Genomic DNA, 6,652 nt, shown 5'->3' with positions numbered 1-6,652 from the left:
CAGCATCTTTGGTCATCTGTAGATAGATTCCAACAGATTCTTGATTCAAATAGATCAATTTTGAGTTTTCACTTGATATGCCATGTGTCTCAATTTCCAAAACCAAGAGTTTCAAAAGTTCAAGAAAATAAAATTCATAGACTTAATATAATTTCCTTAAGTGAAAGATAATTTTTTGTTGTGTTTTTTGATTGATCAAGTCTATCAAACGATCGAAAGAAATGGATATATGAGTTCTCTACCTGGTTTTATCTTAGCCAATTATGGATTCTACAAATAATAAAGCAATGGAAAAAATTGAATATAACTTTTGGTGGAATTTAATATTCCATTTTTGATAGTTAGAATACAATCTCTTATTTCAAAATAAAGTAATTCTCTAGAAATATAAAATTGGAATTCCAATTTCATAGGTTTCATACAGGGACTCATTTGAACTAAAGACCAATGTGAAGAAAAACTACCAAAACTAATGACAACAAATATGGATAGATGAAGCAAAGATGAATTATTTACTTCCAAACTGATTCAATCTATAACAATTAAAGCTTTCATAACAAACAAAAAATAATTATATTCCTTAACCATAATATATGCAGTCGATAATGATGAGATAGAGCCATTTGTAAGTGCAATTTTAAAAGGATCCAAAGTTCACAATGATATTTTTGGTCTTGTCTTCCCTTTTCGGGATGGTGGGTCGTGCTAACTTAACCTTTTTTTGTGTATTTCAACATGTACAACAGGACATGTACAATGGGATGATGGTGACAATCACTGTCGATCAAACAATGTCGCTGCCCTTGAGAATGTTGTACTTGCAGAGCGGGCAGGTAGCATGGATCCGAAGCCATTTTGCGATGCAAGAAGAATGGAAGTGATGGTTGCATGGCATCGCAAGCAGTTCAACTCCCTCTTCGTAGGGTGTGAGACAAATGCAACATTCCTGGAATGGAGGTCGATGAGGTTGTCAAAATGAGTAGTCTTGTGCACAAAACAATACAACAAAGCAAGAGATGCAGTAAATAACCTTCAAGTGTTGCAGTTAAATAACATAAGCAATCTTCTCGAGTTTTTACCATGAATTTGAGGAACAACTAACATGAGACGATGATTTAGGCACAAGACAATTATAGTGATATGATGGCTCCATCCACTGTTTAACATTGGAAAATTGTTGCTGTTTTTTCATTTTTCACAAATAGAAGTTTTTGCTCAACTCTTCCAGTTTCTTTGTAGGCTCCAACATGCTTTAATCTCTAGCAAACTTCCAAATCACACAGCAGAAAAATGTAATGGAAGGCGTGTGTGATAAAAAATGCGCATGTTTTGAGCTCTAATTACAATTTGATACAGGTCAGTCGCTATCACAAATAAGTCACTCAAATTTATGGTTCTCAAGTTCTCTTTTCTTAGGGACATAATTATAACAACAAAATAACACAACGATGAAAGTATGATTATATTGATAAATCATAAACATAGGTAGGCCATGAGTGTCAAGCACTACTAACTTCTACATGGTATTAGAGCCAATATTGATGCTTCTTTTCATCATTAATCGTTCTAGCAAGCATAATCGACAGAGGTTCTGTCCAATGTGAGTGTCAAAATCAGACTCAATGTCCGACATGAGTGTAGGGGTTTAGTTGAATGGTTCAAGTATCTGCAGATAATTGTGTTACGCTGAACATCTGTAAAAATTATGCTTTATTGACAATGATCAAACAACAGTTAGTTTAATTTGTTCACTAGAGCATCAAAATTTTTTTCTTGAATTTATAGAACATTTATTCAAATCAATAAAAAAATTCATCACAACAAAGTTTTAGATCATGTAGCAAGGAAATTATGGCATTACTTCTAGTTGAGCGCTTTATAATGTGTTTTAAAATTAAGTTGTTAAAAATTTTATAATAGAAAAGTTTAGATTTTATGTTTTTCTTGCAACGGAAGATAAGTGTTTTAGATTTTATCTTATTCTAGCAACCAAAGATAAGTGTTATTACCGCATCTTCATGTGGAAGAACTCGTGCACTCGATAAATTTCCATAGCCAGGATTCAAGGGGACCATAACTCCTTCCTCAGCTGTCTTTTCTTGGTCTTCACAAGAAGCATGATACTGGTATTTTGGAAGAACACTAATATCTGCTTCCAATGCACCTTCCTGTGTACATCAAGATATTTTATGATGAGTTACATAACAAGGGAATTCTTAGTCTTGACGTGAATGACATGCTTACCTGGCCTGCCATGGCATACAGAATTGTAATGATACAAGGCAAGCAGCAACACAGTGCAATCCCGATAACAAAAGCCAAAGCAACGCAAAAGATAGCAAAGAACACATCAAATGCTAGGAAAATCACAGTTAACCTGTTCATCAACAAGCCAAAATATTACGTGCACATAAAATAGACAATCATTCAGAATAAGTCATGCCACAGTCAGGGATTTCAAGCATGATCGAGATATAATTTGGATATCATGGGATTTCTATGGACGACCTCAAAGAGGTACAACTTAGGGCAATAATTGCGAGAATAACTACTTCGTGATTATTCAAAAAATGAAGACCTTTCATAGTTTACAAGCATTTTTTTATGATTGGTAGTGTTTGATTGCATACTAAGTATAAACTAGCACATGCTGAACTTCTAATGCTGATGAATCAAGTAAGCTGGTATCACTGAAAAGAATTATTATGATTTGGGGAATACCAGTATAGCCTAGGAGCATTTTGTACGAGGTCTTTGCCACCAGAGACGATCCAGAAAAAGCCAATAATCCACCACAGAAATGATAGAATGGTATGAAGTGATTCACATCGTTTAGCAAAGCTGGCATCCAATCACCATGACGGTCAGCGAAAAAAATAAAAGCGTACTTTTGAGTCAACAATCATATCTTAAAAGTCAGCATGCTGCCAAGAACATCATTGCATCTAGGTCAAGAAGACACATCAAACAGGAAAATAGCGTTTGTTAAATGACTGAGATCCATAGTTGACATTTAATAAAGCAACAAGCTATAAGTTAAGTGAAAATAATTGTTCTAATCAACAAGATACAGATGTAGCATATACCAGCTGTGTTATCTACTTGGTTTAACAATGAGTTTAGGACCACACAAAATAAACAAGATACTTAAAGGCAAGAACTTAACTTCACAGTCCCATCTATTGAAGAATTGAACTCTGTTTAGCATGTGCCACTTCATTCTTAACATATAATGGATCAAGGACATTAAATCATGATATGTGTGTTAAGGCATGGACCTCAATTTAGTGCCTTAAACCCCGTGCTCCAAATCAAATATAATGTACTTGTTTAGTAAAGATATAAATGTTGAGTTATGAAAGAGAGATAGAATATTTCTTATGGTGTATTTACCTGGAGGGAAAAAGGAGGGAAAAGAAATGAATTTGTCAATTTTTGTTAAATTTCTGTTGTCAATTGGAAGGAAAAAAAAAAGAGGATTTCTGTCAAGTTCTTTCATTCAATTTCTGCACAAATCATATGGAAATGAAGAAAGGAAGTTTTAGCCTCTAACAAACACAACATTTACTTCCGGTCCTTTCATTCTCCCATCTAAAACCAGATGAATGGAGACAAGATATGCAATTCCTCTTTTCCTTTCTCTCTCACTTAACCAACTTCCTCTTCCCTCAAAGGAAACATATATTAATTCACATATAAAACTAAAATGATCAAGGACTTACTTTTCTATTCTGTACTTATTTACTATATTTCCATTTTGTCACACACAATGATACCCCTATACTTACGATCATGAATTTAACGGCTTAACCAAACCTTTATTGTGCATGACCATGAGTGACCAATTAAGATATACTTGCCATCTTTGGTTATTTTAACTACAAAAGATCTTTGGATGTATGAACTTGAAGGGAATGGTATGATCATTTGAGTAATCAATCAGTCTTATCTTTTCGTCTTTCTTCTTCGTAATAAAGATCCCAATCATCTACTTTGCATCATTTTACATCAAGAGAGAGAATCAAATGCAAGAAATTAGCAAAAATCCACAGATTAATGAAAGCAACCAGTATGAGCAAAATTTAACTAGTATTATAGTTATACCATACCTCCTTTGCCTGCTTCTAGCTATCCCCGTCTATATCCTCCTCGCTGCCCTCAACGGCCGAGTTCGGCGCCGCCCGCCCGTCGTGCTCCGCATCTCGCCTCCCACCGCCTACCCGCCGCCGGTACTCCGACCAGACCAGAAACACATGAAACACGCACTGAACCGCGTAGCCCGCGATCCAGAGGCGGAGCGGCGCGCCAGGGCGCTCGCACGCGGTGGCGCCGAGCACGGCAACGGACACGGCGGCGAAGGCCAGGTTCCAGGAGATGTCGAGCGCCACCACCGGCCTGGAGTAGGCCCAATTGGCACGGCGTTCCTCCAGCTGGAGCGCCGCCGTCTCGCGGACGAGCATCGAGGGCCGGCGGCGCCCGGCGGCGCGGCCGAGGATGGAGGCCAGGCGGTTCGTCCGGGAAGTTGGACTCTGCGGAGCGAGGAGGCGGAGTCCCCGGCCGGAGAAGGGCCGAGGCGGTCAAGTCCTCTTCTCTCTCCATTCACTTTTCGCTCCCTCTCGTCACCGCCGGTGCTCTCTTTTACACTTTAATCCTTATAAAGTTAGAATTCGGAATTAGAGTAGAAATTCTAGCTTATTAGTAAAATTACAAATCATTAACTTTTTTCAGAAATTAAGAATTACATTTTAGCGCAGAAAACATTATATTTAGGTCGAATTTTTAATTTTTATAATTCTAAAAATATTTTGATGAAAATTAATTATTATATTAATGTAAAAAAAGAACTACTCCTTTGGAACCTGAGCTGAAAGCTATTAGCTGTGTGTAGTTGTCCTTTGTCGCTGGCGACTGCGATCGGAGGTCGACGCGTTCTTTCCCCTCGCTTCCCTGTGGTTCTGCGCAGTCATGGAGGATGAAAACCCTAATCTTTCGAGCTCGCGATATCCTCTTTCGACAACGAAAAGGCCTTCACGATCACCGGATTTGGGGCGGGAGCTGGCCTGGAACCCGAAGTTGCTTCGGGCGAAGGTGAATCCGAGAGGAGTAGAGCAAAAAAAAAAAAAAAAAAAAAGAGGGGGTCTTCTTGGTTGCAGCTTGCTAGCATACTTGACACTGGCTTGCATAATCTGGTCTTGGAGGTGGAAGCCAATCGCATTAGGGATTCCTTTGAAGAACAGGTAGATTGCAACTAAACAAATCGCTGAGAGCGAGGGAAGATCAAGATTTTTTTATTTTTTTTGGAAATGTAGGTTAGAACTGGAAGTGGGAGTTCGGTGGAAGCGGAAGAAGCGGGATTTTAATAATAAGATAAGGGCCGCGTATTCTAGCTCAATCCTCACGCTACCGCTCTGGGAAGCGATTTTTCTCAAAAATATTGTAAGCTTCTCGCGTAATTGTGTCCGGTTTCATGCTTCCCTTAAATCTCAATTCTGAACTAAAGGTTGTGTTTTTTTTCACTCTTTGAGATTTTTAAATACAGAGTGGAATGGGAGAGAGACGAACGTGCTCAGTTGTTGTCGCCAATACCAAACCACAAATCCTCAACTCGCCTTTGCTTTGTATTTTTTAATGGAGGAGAGAGAGACAACAGAGAAGAATACCAAAGGAGAGAGAGAGGCGAGCTGGCTGTCTCGCTCATTGCCATTGGGATAAGCGGGGTTTCCCCCTTTTAAGAAGGTCTTAACCACGCCTTCATTCTTTCCCGCAAATCAACACAAGAATTGATGCCGTTTGCTTGGAGCCAAACCAAGCTAAACTGCAATTTGGACGTTCCCCTGCCGCAGAACGAGAAAGCAGATCCAAAGGTGGGAATTTTGCAAAAGGGTGGTGGTGCGACTTTGTGTTGGAAAAGGAAGGGGGCATTCATGGAGGACAGAAGGAAGATGATGTGGTGGTGGAGCCGGAGGGCAGCGGTGGTTGCTGGAGTGGCGATTGCGGTGGGCGTGTTCTTGGCCTCGCACTGCTACTTCCGGAGGGAGAACACGGTCAAGGCGGAGGAGGCGCTGGTGAGCATGTGCGAGGAGCGTGCGAGGATGATCCAGGACCAGTTTGCTGTAAGCGTCAACCATGTGCATGCCCTCGGCATCCTCATCTCTACTTTCTACTACCAGAAGCAGCCACCAGCACTTGATCAGGTGGGACAAGTAGAGGTCTTAGTCTTTATTCATTTCCACTTTTGTTCCTTTTTGTTGTTGTTGTGTTTCTCTTAATTGAGTGGGTATTTATGTTGTGTGTTCTCCCGTTTGGTTGATCCTCTAATTCTTTCCTTTTACCTCTCTTGGAAGTCTGAAGATAAAGACAGGTGTCTCCTAATCATCTCTTGCTCATTTTTTTCTCTAGCCATGTTTGATAACTACGTACATTAATGCTCTTTTTATTTAACAGCTAAAGACATTACTTTTTCCCATCTTGCCTCCCTTTATACTGAAAAACTACGCATCTTCTGTTACTACCCATTAGATAGTCATATGCAAGATTCTGGTATCGGTGATACATTTTATTGGAAGGATATTTTAGTTGTCTGTAATGGTTAAATCCGTTTTCTGTTCTTACCTTCTCATGCATTGTGGTGAGTTAATATTAGTTTGATTGC

General features: G+C 39.3%; 1 pseudogene; it reads right to left on the bottom strand.

Annotated features, from left to right (window-relative positions):
* Positions 1-549: 549 nt before the first annotated feature.
* On the bottom strand, positions 550-4,599 carry LOC141819075 (E3 ubiquitin protein ligase RIE1-like; annotated as a pseudogene).
* Positions 4,600-6,652: the final 2,053 nt, after the last annotated feature.

Source organism: Curcuma longa, unplaced genomic scaffold (assembly GCF_044706935.1).
Source record: "Curcuma longa cultivar G26 ecotype Majalengka, Jawa Barat unplaced genomic scaffold, ITB_CL_G26_1.1 contig_27657, whole genome shotgun sequence".
Lineage (NCBI taxonomy): Eukaryota > Viridiplantae > Streptophyta > Magnoliopsida > Zingiberales > Zingiberaceae > Curcuma > Curcuma longa.
The sequence above is the reverse complement of the archived record's forward strand: the minus strand, read 5'-3'. Positions and strand labels throughout refer to the sequence as shown.